A 17,164-nucleotide genomic window follows, 5' to 3' on the forward strand; every position below is an offset into this window, starting at 1 on the left:
ATTCGCCATAGGCATATGTAGACAAAAGTTAATTGACAATAAACCTGTACAATACCTGCCTGTTCAGCAAGCCATCTGCTTCCATTTGCTCAATTAAGCCTATTCACTTCAGAGCCTTGTACCAGAGTGGTGCAGTTAGGATTACACAAGACCTTTTTGTTATGATGACATGCTTTTAAATGTCTCAGCTAATAAAACTTAATATAGAATAAGATCCCTTGCTTCTAGTACAATAATTAAATTTATTTACTATCTTGTGTGTGAGAAAGAATGACTTTTCTTTTATCTCTAATTCACATGCTCTGTCAATAATTAATTGCTGCTGGGTTTTGAGCTTCCTGTGCGAGCACTTTTATTAGCCAAAAGGAATTTGCCTACTGGATAAATTAGCATGTAGCAAGACTTTCCTGGATAGCATATTACCGTATTGTAAAATGAAACTGCAGTGAGATAGCATTTATATCTAAGAAAATGAAGAGGTAAATGCTTGTCCCAGCTGCCCCCAGTTAAAGATTATCATAGCAAGACGGAAGGCAGTAAATGCTGTCCTCTGCAAGAGCTTTACAGCCTCTGTCACGCCTCCTCAGCCGCCGGGCGCTGGAGAGGTGGCAGGGTCATATCACGAGCCAGGCACCTACCCACCTCCCGCTCCTGCACGCACCATGGCCATGGGCAGCTCCAGCCCTGCCGCCATGCCCCCCGCCCCGCAGGGCTCCACTCTGGCACCTTCTGTGTCACCTGCAATGGAGACGCTCCAGTGGGAAACCGGCTGGGTCCTGAAAGCGCTGAGACACCCCACGGCAGCGACCCATGCAGGCACTGACCGTGCAGCGCCGGGGGAGCACCTGGCCGCCCTTCCCATCGCCCGCCGCACGGACCGCACGAGGTGACACAACACAGGAGGCCATGGGGCCATGGTACCCGTGGGTACTGCCACGTCTGCCCGAGTGCTCCCGTGCAAGGCTTCCTGTCTGCCTGTGCAAAGTTTTACAGGCACAGCATTGGCTGCGGCTTCAGTGTATTTTAACAATTTCTTTATCTTAAGCTTTTCAAATGCTCCTGCATAGACACACTCAAATGAAGCATAGTTTGTTTAACTTGTTGCTGGCTCATTTGCCCCAAAGGCACGATGCCTGCCTGGGAGGCAGGAGGAGCGGTGTTACTGCTCCCAGGAAGCACTTGTAGCACTGGCCAGGCCTCCTGCTGCAGACATGGAGGATGGCGGCGATGCTCAAGGTCTTGCAGGATTAGCCCTTCATATTGCAACTATTTTCAGTACAAACATATGGTGAAGGAACAATGTGAATAGGCTGGAAATGGTTCTGTAAGAGCACCTTGGGCACCAGCGACCACAGCGATGCTGACGTCAAACTGCCAAGCCCCAGGAAACAGCTATATCAGCAATTACGCAGCTGAAGTCTGCAAGCAGAGGTGGCTGTCGGGAGAGGACCAGCTAGGTTTGTTTGTCAGTGATGCCTCATACTTGTGACTACTTAAATGCATCAGTTTGCTTTAAACCTCCCTGTAAAGTGTGTATTTAGTCTTGGTGTACTCCATCCACCTGGGCTGTTTTTGTGAAGGTGCTGCTGGAGGAAGTGCTGGGTGTCCTGTTGAGGCAAGAGCAATGGTGGGTTTGGCTACTGCAGAGCTGCTCGTGCCTTCAGCATTTTTGTTGCAGAGGCTGGTGGGGTCCTGTGGCTCCCATCTGCAGGCAGCATCTTTCCTGTTGAACAACCTCTAGCTGAGTCCTGGCAATGGGGGTTTGTAGGGGAGCAGGCCTGCAGGACTTACCTGTTTCAGGGCCAGCACGTCAGTGGCCAGGCCCTGCCAAGGAGCTCATCCCTCCAGCATCCTGCCCTGCCAGAGCTGCCTTCCCCACATGGCAGGGCATCTGCAGTCCTGTCTTCCGCCCAGAGCACTTCAGTGCTTTGCCCCTGCATTGCATCAGCCATTTGAGTAGCAGCAATATGCAAGAGCAACCATTAGTCTGAACCATGCATCTTAAGGTATTTTTCCTTTAAGAAAAACCTCAACAAATTAAAAGGGATGCAAGCACTTGGGAACTGCAGATGCTGCAGAATTACAGAGTGACTTTCATGGGGAGGTATCCAGCACCAGGATTTAACAGCCCTGTGGGAAGGAAGCATCTCTTACGACTATCCACATCACAACAAGGCCCACAGAGTGATCAGGGATTGAGTGCTCAGGTGCCCTGTACAAATATGGTGCTCTTTGGCTGAGCATGAGGTTGTGTAAGGGAGCGGTGTGAGAAAGTGTACAGAAAATGAGGCCACAAGGTTGAGCACATGGGCAGGCAGCATTTGCCCCGAGGGGAACAGGAGCACAAGTCCTCCCTGCTGCTCTCTGAACGCGTCAGGAGAGCATTGCTGACAGCCAGAGTGGGGCTTCCCCTCCCCAGTGCTGCACAGCACCAATGCTCAAGCTTTCCACCCCAGCTGGGGGCAGTGGCCAGCTGGGCACAGGCACCACTGGCTGCAGGGAGCAGTGGCTGGTGACTGGCCCTGCAAGGGCATCCCACTAAACCCCCGGAGCTGCTCTGGGGGTCACCTGACATCTCAATCTCTCTGCATGGTACCTATCAGTGTTTGTATTCCCATGGAAATTGCATTCACTCAACAGCACGTCTCCGTCTCCGAGAGCAACTGGCCAAAGACAACCCTCAATTTCATGACATGACCCACTGCAGAAACCTCCCTGCTGCAGAGTTGCACCCTCTGACCTTGGCGGGTACTGCCTTTGCATGCGCAGGGGGCTTGCAGGGCACCAGTCCTTTCTGTGTTGCCCACAAAATACAAGCATGGCTGTGTAAAATTTCTATTTTTTTTTTTAAATATTGCTTAACAAACTTGGAACTGAAATGCTAGAATTTCTGCACAGAAATTAGGTGTCGGTCTTAATGTGACAGAGTGGTGAAAGCAAGGAAGAAAGCTGCAGGGCTGAATGGGAGGGGGGCTGCATCATCCGTCATCCACCCAGATGCCAGAAGGCAGTGGCACCCTTGGCTGCGCTGCCTGAGGTTTAGCCATTGCAGGCATCTGCGTGTTGCAGCCTGCTCCTCCAGCGAGCACAACTCAGGTGTGGTACTACATCGATCTTGCCAGGGTCCAGGCTCCAGCCCTGGGGGAAGCATCTGGCACTGGAAACCACTTTGGCAGTGGCTGGAGGTAGTTTCCAGCCCTGCTGGGTTGAGCACTGCACATAGCCTGAGCCACAGTCCCTGCCCCAAAGAGCTTCCAGAAGAGTGGGAGCTTGTGAGGGAGCGGCAGCCAAAGTGCTGGAGCCTTGGGGCTGTGCGATTGGCGCTGGAGAACACGTGGAGGAGTGAGGCAGAGAACTGAGACCAGGGAATAAAAGCGCTTCCAATCCAGTGACTTTGCCCAGGGCGCTCCCAGAACAGGTTTCTATTGAACCATTAATTACCAAAATCAATGTGTTACTCTTCTGTTCCTTGCTTCACAAAATAGTTATTTTATCATCAGTTATAGCTAGTAATTTGTATGCATTTCCTTTTTAACAGATTCTATCACAAGGTAGTTGCAGACCATGTTTCACCCCGCTGCTTGCTGTCCTGTGATAACACCCAGAGCACCTCCATGGTACCAGAGGTGCCAGCCCCCAGGGACAGAGGTGCTGCAATTTTCAGTTTTCACCAGTCAGTAATGCAAGCCCCTGAGGAAGGACCAAGAATTTCTTAACCAGGTATGGGATTACTCTGCCCATGTTCCTTTCCTCCCGACTCCTATCACCGAACATTTAATGAAGTCCTGAAGCAGAAACTTTTATACTGCTTACCAATCTCTGCAGTTAGTGGCAACACTAGAAATGGTTAACATGCACAGAGGTATCCAGTCCCTCCTATGTCTTGCTAAATTCTCTGCTCAAAGACATCAAGCAGCAACAGGGTCCATGGACTCATTCCTCAGTGCTCGGGCAGTGTTTCTCCTTTGTGCCAGCCCTTTATTCACTACTGTCCTGCTCCTTGAGGATGGGAGAACGGAGCTCCCCACCTTCTCCCTTTATCCCAGTCTTCCTTTTGCACCATGGTAAAATTTGGTAGGGCTGGACCAGCTCCAGTGCTCCCTTTGCCAGGTCTCCACAGGACTACTGAAGGTCTCAGTTCATGGCGTTCTCCAGAAGCATCCCTTCCAGGCCAGGGGCATGTTTGATCCTGAGCTGATCACAAGGGTGAAGTCCTGGGGAGGCTGACCTGGGGCTGTCCTTGCTGCTCCTGCTGCTGGGAGCTTGGATCAGTGCTTTGAGACAAGAGGGTCAAATGGGACCAACTGGATTGCAGCGAACCTGTGGCCTGTGGCACTATGGGGAATGGGATCAGGGAGCTCTGAATTCTGAGTGAAGAGGGCAGCAGCTGAGACAGTGGCAGCCTGGAAAACAGGAGAAGGAACAGTGTGTAGAAGTCCTACCTTGCAAATGGTGCTGGACTGCCCAGCAAGCACTGAACACTGTTACCCCATGGTGTTCAATTACCCTGACACCCACACAGCGGCACAGCACACTTGTTTGTGCTGTCTTAGACAGGATAAGCTGTTTTCCTCTGCAATTGTCTGAGCAGAAGGAGAGACCAGCACAGGCAGAACTGGCTGGTGTACGCTCCTGTGAGTCAGACACCCTGGCAGCATGCAGCAGGCTGTCAAATGTCAAAATGTGGCCATTATGAGATGCTAAAGCTCTGCTGAACTATGAGCAATGGGCTCTTAGACAATAGGGCTCAAGGGGACCATTGCCATGGCCATCTCTGACCCTCTGCATGGCATATGGAGACCTGCCCTGGCCCGCCCTGGAGCAGCCGAAGCGCAACCTCCACCAGCACATTTGCTCTGCAGACAAGGGCCAGGGGTTGCAGAGGGGCCAGGCAGCCCCAGGTTGCTCTGGGCCAGGGCGTTAGTTAACACCACTCCCTGCTACTTAGCACCTCGGCTGCAGTGTGAATTGGTCTAGTCACAGCCACTAGCTTATTGGTTTTCTGTAATACATCCTTGCGTCTGATCTCTCTCCTGGCTGACAAGATGCTGTTCTGCAAATAAGTGCCTGTGGACTCTCAAGCTAAAACGCTCAGAGCAAACGGGGGCTGGCTGGACCCCTGCCCCTTGTGCTGATGCTCTGGCTGTGCAGTCAGACCGGAGGGTGTTTACTGACAGGATTTGCACTGCATTTGCTCTTGCCCCCCCCGACCAGCCTCTCCCCAGCACGGCGCGTTGTCCACAGCCCCTGGGACGTTTGGGCAGGTACCCAGAGACCCGGAGCTCGCACAAGCCTTCATTTGTTCTGTATTATGTATGGACTGCGTCTGTGATTTGTGGGTTTTTAGACCGCAGTGCTCTGAAAGAGGTGAAAGTGAATCAGAATTCAGAGGAAGTTTTGCTGCTTTTCTTCACCCACGCTGCTGCTCCTGCCCATCCAGCTGCTGGCAGGCAGGGGCTGGGTGACTGCCAGGAGAGGGGTTCCCTCTCCTTCCAGGCACTGCCATGCCACAGCAATAGCCCCTCCACGGACAGTTTTGTAAACAAGGACTTTGGTCCCCTCTGCTGTAGGGTCAGGGCAAGACAATTGTCTTGCCTTTTATATTATACTTACTTAGGTTTTACTTTAAATTATGGTTTCAATAAGCTGTTGCAAAAAAAAACCCTCAAACCTCTAAGCCTTCTCTCTGTGGTGGGGACACTTCAGACAATACGCTGCAAGCAAGTTGTAATGCCGATGTTCAAATGTAAACCAAACACACCAGGAGTTTATAAAAGAAGCATGAACAAACTATTAATTACAATGGCCCCTTCAGATGATGTTATCATGATACACAGGAGCCCAGAAATTGCAGAGCTAATAATCTGAAAGTGTTGCCACATTTAAGGACTGTGTTAAACTCCACGCACAATAAAGACAAATGGATAGATAGGTTGGCACTGAGGAGAGACAGCAGGGAAGTAGCGATCAAGGGAAAGAGGAGGAAAAGCAGATTCAGCTTCTGCTGTACAGTTTTAAGGATAACACTGGGAGCTGCGGTGTGTCCTCAAGACACCCCTGGCCCTGCAGAGCACCAGAACTACTGCAGCTCTGGGATGCACAAGCAGAAATGATTTTTCCTAGACTCTGCCTTGTTTCAGAGTTACTGTCTAGGTGCTGCCTTTCCTGGGCAGGCACACGGATTACCCTGCTGATCTCCCAGCGTGCACAGGCAGCTATGAGGGAGGCTTCAGCCTGTCAGCCCCAAGAGCCAGCACGTCCTGCATGCATCCTGCTGCATGCAATAACTGTTGCCAAGCACGCAGCAGAGAGCAATACCAGCACCATTGGCTCCTGTTGCTGAGAATAACAAGGGTGTTAAACCTGGAGCAGCCAAGCCTCTGGCACGGCAGGCGTACTCCTCAGAGTGGTTAACCTTCACAGAGCTGCTGCCATGTGCTCTGCCCTAATTGCACCTGTGCCGGCAGAATGCTAACCAGCTCTGCGTGCTTGGGCAGGACACATCGCTCCAGATCGCTCCTCTCCGGTGGCTGCTGCAGAGCAGTTTGCAGTGCTGGGCTGGGGCTTTACTCCCAGAGGGGACTGCATAGCCTCTTGGACATGCTTTGGCTTTTCTTGCAGCATCTCTTTCCCTTTTCATGCCAGGCTGACTGATGAAGAGGCACTGCCATGCTGTTGACCATGCCTGATGCACCTCTGAGGAGCAGCCCAGGAGGTGAAGCGCTGGAATGGACACATCTACTTGTGGCTCTGCCACTGGTCTCTACTCACCTCCTGCCCCTTCCCTGTCTTCATTGCTACCCACCTGAAAAAAAGGGGCAATGACAACAAGCTGCTGGAAGGAGCTCCACCGCCACCTGGCATTAATGACTCCTTCACTCAGTTAAGGAGATGGGCGTCATTTCTTCATGCTCGTTGGTAGCAGCATCTCTGCGCTGTGCAATGTCAAAATGAAACTTTTATTGCCATTCCTGGGCTTGGATCCAGGAATTACCTGGTCCTTCAAGCAGATGATCAAATATGTATTATTGGCTGCTTGCTTGGGCTTTTGATATGTCTCTCCTTTCCTATTCATTCCCCAGTTCTGTGACCTGGAGGCTAATGAGGGCCAGGCTGCTCTGCATGCCCCCCGGCACCCCCACTGCTCATGCAGCTTGCTTCGTGGGATGGGGGACTTGCTGCCATCAGTTCTTCAAGTTTTTTTGCTCTGTGCATAAAATGGGCCCCCAGCTGCCATGCGGCAATGGGCAGGACATCTGGCTCCTGGTCTTCTCTGGTTTGTGGCAAAGGCTGACTCTAAGCCCTCATTGGGAAAATGTGCTGTAGTAATTGTTCTTAACTGCTGGCTTCAGACAAGCTCTTTATTTTCAAAGGATACATTTTATAAATTTGTGAATTTGCATGTTGCCAAAATCCCCTTGTGGTTTATTTAAATCCAGATTATCTTGTTTATTCCTTCAGTCACAGCTGTCATTTATCTCTGTGTAGGCAGCTTGTTCACAATGTTGCAGGTTTCCTGCAATCCCACTCAAAAGAAGTCTTTGTTAACTGTATTTTCATGTTCTCAGCAAGAGAAAAAAGTTCACAGCAACTCCCAGGGCTTGGAGAACCACAGAGAAGGACATGGATTTGCACGATTGCTATTCAAGAGGCAATGGCCAGGTGCTGCAACAGTGTCACCTGCCCGTGGAGCTAATCTCTGCTGCTCCTCAGGGCGGAGCAAACATCTGCTTTTGTCTTCAAAAGACAAACATGAAGTCATTTTCCTTTTTATTATTAACACATTCCGGTATAATTGCTTGAGCTGTCAACTGTGACCTGCCAGTAATTCAGCAGGCGTGGGACTTTCAAGGGGAGAACGGCATTGCAACTGAAGACTGCAATACGCATTAAAAGCAGAACCTATTTGCTGTAAGCCCCCAAGTCAAATCTCTTGTTGAATTTGTTCAAACATAAATTTACAGCTGAATTTACATAGGTTTAATGTTTTATAATCTTTTTGGTCTGTGAATCTATATTCAGGACTGAGTGCATTAGCTTAGAAATATTGTGCTTAACGCTGAAAATAATTTTAATCTCTCCAAAGTCCAATCCTTTGCACATCACTAAACCTCAGAATCCAATCCTTTCTAATAAGAGACACAAAACTTGCATCCGTCGCTGCCTAATAGATTCATACTACTCTAATTCAAATGGCTTGCACATGTCTGTTAAACATGAAACGCAAATTGTAAAGCACTTCCAGAAAAGTGGGTGCCAGTTCAGACTGGGGCTAAAGCAAAACAAATCTCCCCCAGGAGACCCACTGAAGGAATTCAATGGTTTGGAAGCTGGTGGCTGTGGGAGGAGAAGGTGAACCACCCTTCTCTGTGACTTGAGCTCTGCTCTTAGAGGACTTAATACCCAAAATTAAGGGCTGCCTGGGGCCGCTGGTTTCCCTCTCCAAGACAAGCAGCTTTCCCTTGTCCTAAAGTTTGTAAATCCATTTGGTGTCCATGCAAAACACTCTCAAGAGTGGCAGTTTGAGACTGCAAGGACACTTCCTTGCTCCATGCCAGCAACATCCCTGCTGAGCTTCTCCCCAGTGCCTCCCAGGCCATGCAGGACTAGGGAGCCCAGGACACTACAGCCAGAGCCAGGGGCAGCCCCAGCTCCTGCTGCAGCCAGGGCAGTAAGGAGCAGCTGGGACTTGGGAGCATCTCACTGTCAGCCATGCCCCTGCTGCTGCTGTGCTGCCTGCTCCCCTCTCCGGGGCCGCCTGGAGCCGTGCCTCCAGCAGCAGTGCCAGGATGGAGACTGGTCCTGTGTTGCCATACCAACGCAGGTGCTAACACCGTGTTGACTAACTGCGAGCTGATCCGATCAGAGAATGGAAGCATCGAGTTGCTACGGTAACCGAAGTGCCAAATTGGAAATTGTGTCGATAGCAAAGTTATCCAAGAGGAGGCAAGCGTGCATAGCGGGGTGCCAGCCTGCGCCTAGCCAGGGGCTGCTCAGCAAGTGCCTGCCCAGGCCACCCAGAGCTCCTGCTTGTGGGTTGATGAAACAGCTCAGGACACTGTGGAGCTCTTGGCTGCATCCCAGGTGCCAGCCTTGGGACCTCCATTTCATGGGACACTGCTTCCCTGCTCCCTCCTTCCATCTCCTGCTCCTCAGTCTTCACTTCCCTGGCAGATGTGGCCAGAAGGTCCGTGCCTCTCATTGCAACAAACCCCAAAGGACAGGGCTGTCCTCTAGCGATGGCCCCGGCAGCCCGGGCTTGCAGGGCATTGCCGGTGCTGGCTGGGCACGTGCCTGGAGGAAGGATGCCGCCTGCGAGCATCATTCGAGCTGCTCTCCCAGACGCTGAGGAAAATGCCTTTGGAGTACAGTCTATTTCTAATGTGATTTTTCATCATCTCGCCCACTCTAGAGTCCAACAATTGCAACGAGAGGGATTCTGTGTCTCCACAAAATGCAAAATCTTTAACGGCTCATTGGCATGTGCTTAAGTTGGCCTGGATAAGAAGTTACTCCTGAGAGCCCACTATTGATTCTGTCAGGGATTCAGAGGTTTTATAGGCATCGCTCAGGATCTCTTTAGTACTTGTACCTTCTTAATGGCTCTCATCGCCGATAGAACTGAAAACATCCCCCTGCGCACTGGGAAGCAGCTGAAACTGTGCCAGAAGACAGTGCTGCACCGCTGCTGTGGGAGTGTGGCTGCCCTCGATGGCCAAGCCTCCCAGGCAGCCCTGGGGAGAGAACCCTTCTGTGGTTCCTCTGGTGCATCATAGGAGGTGGAGGAGCTACCAGGGCTGGGGAAAGAGGTGGATGAACTTCACTCAGGAAGGCTCCTCTCCTCCTACCACTATGCAACAAAATCAGTGGGCAGCTGGCTGAGTAGCAGACAAAAATATAAATATGCTCTGATTTCACTGGGACCATCTGGCACATGCATGATAGGCGGGTAAGAATGCTATAATCATGGAGCAGAGAACTAAGCTGATCCATTAAAGTCTTTTAGCAGAAGCAACTATGGAACCTGTATTAATCCAGCAATGCTCTGTGAACAGACATCACAAGGTTAGATCCATTCAGTTGCAATTAAAAATAACCCTCACTGTTCAGGCTGGCTTGGATAGCTATTACAGCATTGTGTTCCCCAAAGACTCTCATGTATATAGATTGTTGATGCTTGCACAATGCAATCTGAAATTATGATCTTAATGCTAAATCTTGCTTTCTTCTGTTCTTTCCTCAAGTGGATCTCCTCTGGGATATGGCTGTTGCCTTGTGCCGAAATCCCTCGCCTATCTGACTGCACAGCTCACACACAAATTGGACAGTCTCCAGTTAGACAGCGCTGCTATGATTTCACTGCCTTCCTAATGGGGGGTGCCCTTAACCACCGCCTTCCACATCCACAGCGTGGTGCATGCACAGGGGTGTTGCTAACTCCTCAGCTGCCTGGCCTGGCCCAGCAGCTTGCCCAGAAACAGCCGCTGGAGCCCTGCAAGCCCCAGCACAGCTGGAAGTGCTCAGCACATCATGCAGCGGCTCAGGTGCCTTTGACACCACTTGGCTTCAACTGTGCAAAGCAATCTCACTGCTGTGGATGGAGATGTGTGTTCAGTGTGACATCATTTTACCAGTGATAAAATTGGCCTGATGTCTCCAATTTTAGTGTAAGATTTATTGCTGGTCAGCGCTCAGCCATGAAACAAGTTGTGAAAAAGGCTGGAAATGCGTATTTCTAACCCCACTGCAGTCAGAATTGTTTTGACTAAGCCTCACTACCATTCTCTACAGAAGCACTGCAATCCTATTCACTGGGAAGATCTCAGTGTCGTCTAGCAGATTTAATTACGGTATTAATCACAGTTATAGCAAAGCAGCACTAGTCTGGGTGCCCTGCCTCTCGCACACGTGCTGGAACAGGGACTCGCTGACAAAGGCAGTGATGAGCCCTGCTTCCTTTGACTGAGGATGTTCAAGTCAAGGTTGTCTGTTCCAAGGCCAGGTTTCCCTTCAACACAGGGGAGCAAGTCCCTTGAGTGCTAGCTCATTCATTTTCCACTGTCACAGGAGGAAGGGAGGGGACCTGGATGTCCATGACTTGGTATAAATCCAAGGGCTGGGAAAGCAAGCAGCCCACCCAAGAAGAAGCACTCGCCCTCTGAGGACTGTGTAATCATGTTGAGCTCCACACTGGAGGGAGGCTTGGTCTTGCAGACAATTTGAGGAGCAAATAGCAGCTATTTAATGAGCAAATAAATAACAAACTGGCTCTGAAACACTTGGGGTGTCCCAATACCCATGACTCAGTCATAGGCAGCTTACTCTGCAAAGTGGGTCCTCCAAAGAATGGAGGTGCTCCTGTTTCTCCCCACAACTGTTTCCCCACCTGCCCAGAAGATGCATCAAGCTGAGGGTGTCACTGCCACCATCACCCCTGGGGATGCACCTGTGAATGCTCGGTGTGGGGCTGGCTGCAGACAGCAGCAGAGCAGGAGGGGAGCAGGGTGCAGTGCCCTCCCTACACCTCCTTGGGAAGTACCAATACAGCTGTAGCAGGATGAAAATATGCCAGGGGGGAAAAAAACCCTGACACAAGTGATAAAATCTTGCTGTTGGTCTCTGAGATCAGCCAAACCTGCCATGCACTGCAGAGCTATCGCTAGCCGGATTGGCCTGGAAAGCCACTTGCAGCCACTACTCCCCCAGCTCAGGCAGGAGCAGCCCCTGATGGTGGTCGGTGCCCGGGGGCTGCACAGGGGCATGGGGCTCCCTCCACCTCCCCCTTTCACGCCTATGCTTGCAGGACAGAAATCCTCTCCAAAACACCAGATCCAGTGCACGTTGTTTGTAGTAGGCGGTTGCAAACCTTTCCTTCCCACTTGCTTGGGAAGACCTATTCCTGAGGTGGGAGCTGGCCTCAGCGCCGCAGCAGGACAAGCCCCAGCGCAGCTGGCCACATCCTCCTGCCCTGAACGCGGCAGGCAGGCATCTGCACGGGACTGCACAGGCACCTGTGTTTCCATCCAGCTTTGCCTTGCTGATTGCTAAGTATTATCTGTGGAAGTTTCAGGACTGTTAATAATACATGCTATTGATATCGCAGGCTACGGTTCCTGGAAAAGCCGTTTTGATATGGAAAAGATACAGCTGAGGAGAGAGTGCTGCAAACACAGTCCAGTTCACTTTAAATACTTATTTGACTCAACTGGACAGTTCAAACCATCCTGTTTCTCAAAGACGGGCCCTTCCTGAGAAGGAAGGCCATGAAAATAGAGTACTAAAATGTAGTAGTATGGAGCCATACATTGTGCGGAGTCCTTTTTAATCTTCTGGAATATTTACTTCTGCTAGGAAAAAACGCCTGACAATAATGGCTGCCTAAGTGAAAGCACTGCTGCTGTATCATGCTAAAAGCTTTTCAGGGAAAAACAGTAAATAAATTCCACTCTTCAGATGTATCTGGATGTTATCCTAACACAGTGCCAGAGTAATAGGCAAGCCATCAACAGCTAAAAGGCTGGGAATTGTTATGGAGGGACAACAGAGGAGCGATATCTGCAGAATAGGTTGAATAACATAAGTAATTGCACACATCCTGCTGCTGAGCTCTTGCACCTCCAGCAGCCAGGGAAAGGAGAAGGACTCTCACCCCATCGGCACAGAAAGGTTTGACACAAAACTGCCAGGAAAGGCTGCCATAGGAGCTCCAGGCAGGCCAGGCGCAGGCAGCCAGGAGCACAGTCCTCCTGCGGCTTCAAACCTCTGCTGTTACACGTTTGATTTCTAGCTGTAGATGAGACGGGTCCATGCAGGCCCAGTGGTGCCACAGGCAGAGCAGCCGAATGCAGGAGCAGCTGGGGAGGTGACAGGCTCTTGGGGGACAGCAGATGCTGGAGATAGCAAAGCCAGTCCCAAATCCTTCCACATAGACATTGTGTGCCCAGATCTTCCCGACTGCATTAATCTCTTAGCTGTCCAAAACACAATATCCCACTTATTAATCTACAGCAGGGCAGTGGTTCCATCCAGCCCCTAGAGCCCAGCACATGGCCTGGGCAGAGCCCTGTTGCCCTCCTTCACCATTATGGGGCAGCAACAAACACCACTGCCCCGGCCCCCTTGACTACCTCTTCCCTGCAGCTCCCGACCTTCCCTGCTCAGCACCACAGGCAAGCTGGCTGCATCACTTCCAAAGTTCCCAGAGCACCCTCAAAGCACCAAGAGGTGACATTGTGCCAACTCAGTCCCAGCACGAGACAAGCCCCATGGTGGCCAAGGCACCCCCAAAGTGACTGCCAAGGACTGCGCAGACCTGAGACTCCTCCATTCCCACCCAGGAGCTGCTCTCCTGCCCCAGGAGGGAGCGATGCCAGGCTGTTGCTGAGGGCACAGCTATTTATTATTTGCTTCTGTCGATTATTTTGGGGTTTAAGTTCATTTATTATGTATGCAAAAATGGTAATACACTGGCATCTGAATGTCTTTTAGGCATACAATATCCTTATTATTCAAAGTGTTTTTTCCTCCATAATTGAATGGTTTACCTTATTATTACTTTATGTTAATGACCCAGCATTTCCATTTTTCTATAGGATGCTTAATTGTAAGCAAAGTGCAATCAGAATCAGAGATGCCATCTGTAATTGACAGCATCATAATAACAGTCAGCATCACAGGAACAAAGTACCAAAATCAATGGCAGTGGAGAGAAAGCTGCCTCTGAAAATACCCAGGAAGCTGTTCTGGGCTGGGACAGAGCCCCATCCACACAGGATCCTCTCTCCAAGCAGTGACAGTTTGGGCATTAACACAGATAGAGTGCTATTTATATCAGTTTGTACATTTAATCAGTTTTTTTGCAGTTTTCAGCGAGATGTGAACTATATCCCTGTCCAAGGCATTTGGTTCAAATCAGCTGAGACAGAGAATAATCAAGATTTATGATTCTCATTCTGACGCGGATCACACAGTCAGTGCAATCGGTACAGCAGAGCTTCCTCTCAGAGCCCCAGTGACATCCCTTCACTCTCCCTCGCAGAAGTGATTTAACGTCCATCTCAGGAGCTGTCAAAATGCTGCTGCAGCTTCAGATAACCGCGACTCCGGGCTTTCCCCACTGGTCCCCCACTGCACGTACCCACACACTCCCTCCCGGGCAGCGACACTGGAGGGGCACCACGACCGCGCTAGGGGTTGTTCAGCAGAAATAAATGAAATAGCACTTTGCAAAATAAAAGGGATTTCATCTTTTTCTGCCTCTCGGTACAGCTTAGAGCAGCCGGGAGAAGGAGTAGCCTGTGGCATGTCTGACCTTCCTTGTACAGAGCATCCTTTGCTGAGGGAACTACATCACAGGTTCTGCACAAGCCACTGGTGTCTAAGTTACACCTGCCCCACTACAAGGGGAAGGGGGCTTGTAACAGAGCAAGCACTGGGTCTGCAGCAGGGAAGGACCCTGGGAATGGCTCAGGAGGCAATTCTAGCAGCAGAAAGGGTTGTCAGCAGTTGCAGCAGACAGCTCTGTTTCCAGGGGCTCAGCACTCGTCCAGAGAGCCAGAGCTGTGCTGTCCAACACCTCAGCTGGGAAGCAAATGTTTGGGTAAAAATTAAATGATCCAAAAGCAACTCTATTAAAAAAGAGCCAGGTGATGGGAACATAGCAGCAATGAGGCTGTTTCCAGGCTGCTTTGAAAGCAGTCATGCCATGTGCTGCAGGCTGGACATGGTGTGCTGCTGCTGGCATTGGCTCTTGGGATGCTCCAGTGGGCTCTTCCCCAGACATCTGCTCCTGTCAGCACAGGACAGACACTAGCCCAGGCCAGGCAGCTCAGTGACAACTGCTGAAAAGGCTGCTGGCACATCATTTGCTTTTGCACCTGAGAGAGACCCTGCAGGCTACATCCACACCACCCAGCAGACCTAGGCAGGACCACTCTATGGACAGCACAGCACAAGCCATCTCAGCCAAAAAGCCCCATCTCCTGTGTCTGGTTCATGAAAACAGAGTGCTGCAACCCTGGCAATGAAGGCTTGGCAGGGATGGTGGATTCATCCGATAAATGGTGTGACGGGAGCTCTGTCTTCATTGTAGTAGGCGGTGAGCTGGGAAGGGGAACACGAGCTCGTCTTCCCTTTCGCGCACCCTCAAAATAAAGGCAGACAAATATGCCAGCCACAAAAGCAAAATAAATGCTGTTTACTTGCAATACTGAAGTCTCCAGGTAGTGACTTTGTCAGTACAGGTCCCTGCTAATGTTTTGTTACCCTGAAGAGGGTTTGTTTAGCCATCTTTTCCACACACACATACACACTATGTGCAGCAGAGCTTAGATTTAGCCAGGACTCTGTTAAATTCACACATGCAGTATAACATTCAAGTAAGCGAGAAAACAGACTGATGCCATTCCAGTCAATACAGTAAACAATTGCTGGTTTGGATAAACAAAATTACTAGTGCTGAAGAGCCCTGGGCAGCACGGCACACTCTGATTAGTGTAAATGCTAAACACAAACCAATTAACACTCTCTAAGTCTGCTTATCTCATGTCACTTAGTGCTAAAATAAAGCCTAACACTAAATACACATATTGATTTAGCCATTAAATCTAGCATCACTCAAAATAGCTCATTATATTACTGAGAAACAAATAAAGTCATCTTAATTTTCAGAACCTACTGTATTATGAACAATGACTGAATTGCTCCATCCATCACCAAGGAGTTACTACTGATACCAAAAGCAGACTGATACTATTCAGCCTAAAAATTAAACCTAGTAGGACCACAGGCAGAAGTGGCATGAGGGCATCCCTGTGTTACCTCAGGTAGCTTCGCTGTGGAAACACTCAGCACACTGGCCTGGCACTTGCCAACAGCTTACAGAGCCAGGATACAAACATCACCATTGCTAAGAGTACTACCGCTTTGCTGGTACCAGACACAAGTCATAGGCATCAATTAGCTCCTCTAAAGAACGGGACAAGACTTACCACACAGTCCTGGCAGGCACTACCGACTGCTGGTACCCTCTCCCAGAGCACAGCCTGCACTGACAAAATACCAATCTTAGTTCTTGAAGAACCAAAGCTACTTTTGGTTTGATTTGGGTTTTATATGCCTGTTAATTTAGAAACTATCAGAAGCTGGTGATGGGAAGAGCCTGGCTGGAGGTATCCCGCCCTAACAAGCACTGGGACAAGGCAGGGATGGGACATGTGGATGTTAGCAGGCAGTATGTGATGTTTACATTCCTAATTACAAGAGCTAATTCTTCGGTTTGGCCAGGTGTCCCTTCTGCAGACAAGGTTAATGGGATGTGAGAGGCCACAGCTGCCACAGCACCAAGTGAGGAGGACAGGCAAGGGACAGCAGTATTAATCAGCCAGGAGCAATGCAAAAATGGTTATCTCAAGCTGTTTGGAGGCACGGATTAAAAATAAATCTCCCTGAGTTTAATATTCTGCCAGTCAGCTCCTTTTTGTAGGTGGAATCTATTAAAAAATTATCTTTCTGCTAAAATGCTAAAGTATTTTTGACATTTAACAGCTTGCTTCAAGCAAAAAAGTGCAATAAATACATGGGAGAGCTAATTGGCTCCAGTACACCCAACATCCAGTCCATCATGAATAAGCAATGCAGTGCCAGCTTACTGATGGCTTCAGCAGACCCTGAACGCCTCCTCCTGAGCAATGGCGCATCTGCTCCAGTCTCTCCAGTACACCCAGGGTAACTGGGAAGTTCCCACCGTGGTCCAGCAGCGAAAGAAAACCAGCTGCAAACTGCATGTTTAGACCTGGGGGTACCAGGGGGTGCTGCAGTTTGGTCTTACTGAAGGCTATACTTTGAGGTACTTAGTTTGCAGCAAGAAACAGAAGGAGCTGCTTGGCAATGTAGTCTTCTCAATAAAAATTAATGCTTTAACAAGAAGCCAAATAGCTACAGCTAATGTACTTCTGAATGAGGTCTAAATTTTATTCATAAGCATCAGTGTCAAGACTAAAATAACAGTTTTATGGACACTATGAGCATAAACAGCTCCGCTGATTCAAAACCAGAAACTGCACTTCTGAATGAATCAACTCATTCATTTGGAACAAAAGCATCATTTTAAATACATGCTTCAAATAAAAGAGAAAGCCAGAGACAATGTTCTTCTTGTGAGCCT

General features: G+C 49.8%; 1 protein-coding gene across 1 annotated transcript in view; it reads right to left on the reverse strand.

Moving 5' to 3' along the window:
- The window catches only part of HS3ST4 (heparan sulfate-glucosamine 3-sulfotransferase 4), a 150,036-nt gene that overhangs the window by 56,341 nt on the left and 76,531 nt on the right, over positions 1–17,164 (reverse strand). The gene's annotated exons all lie outside the window — the stretch shown is intronic.

This window comes from Falco punctatus, assembly GCF_963210335.1.
Source record: "Falco punctatus genome assembly, chromosome: 4".
Lineage (NCBI taxonomy): Eukaryota > Metazoa > Chordata > Aves > Falconiformes > Falconidae > Falco > Falco punctatus.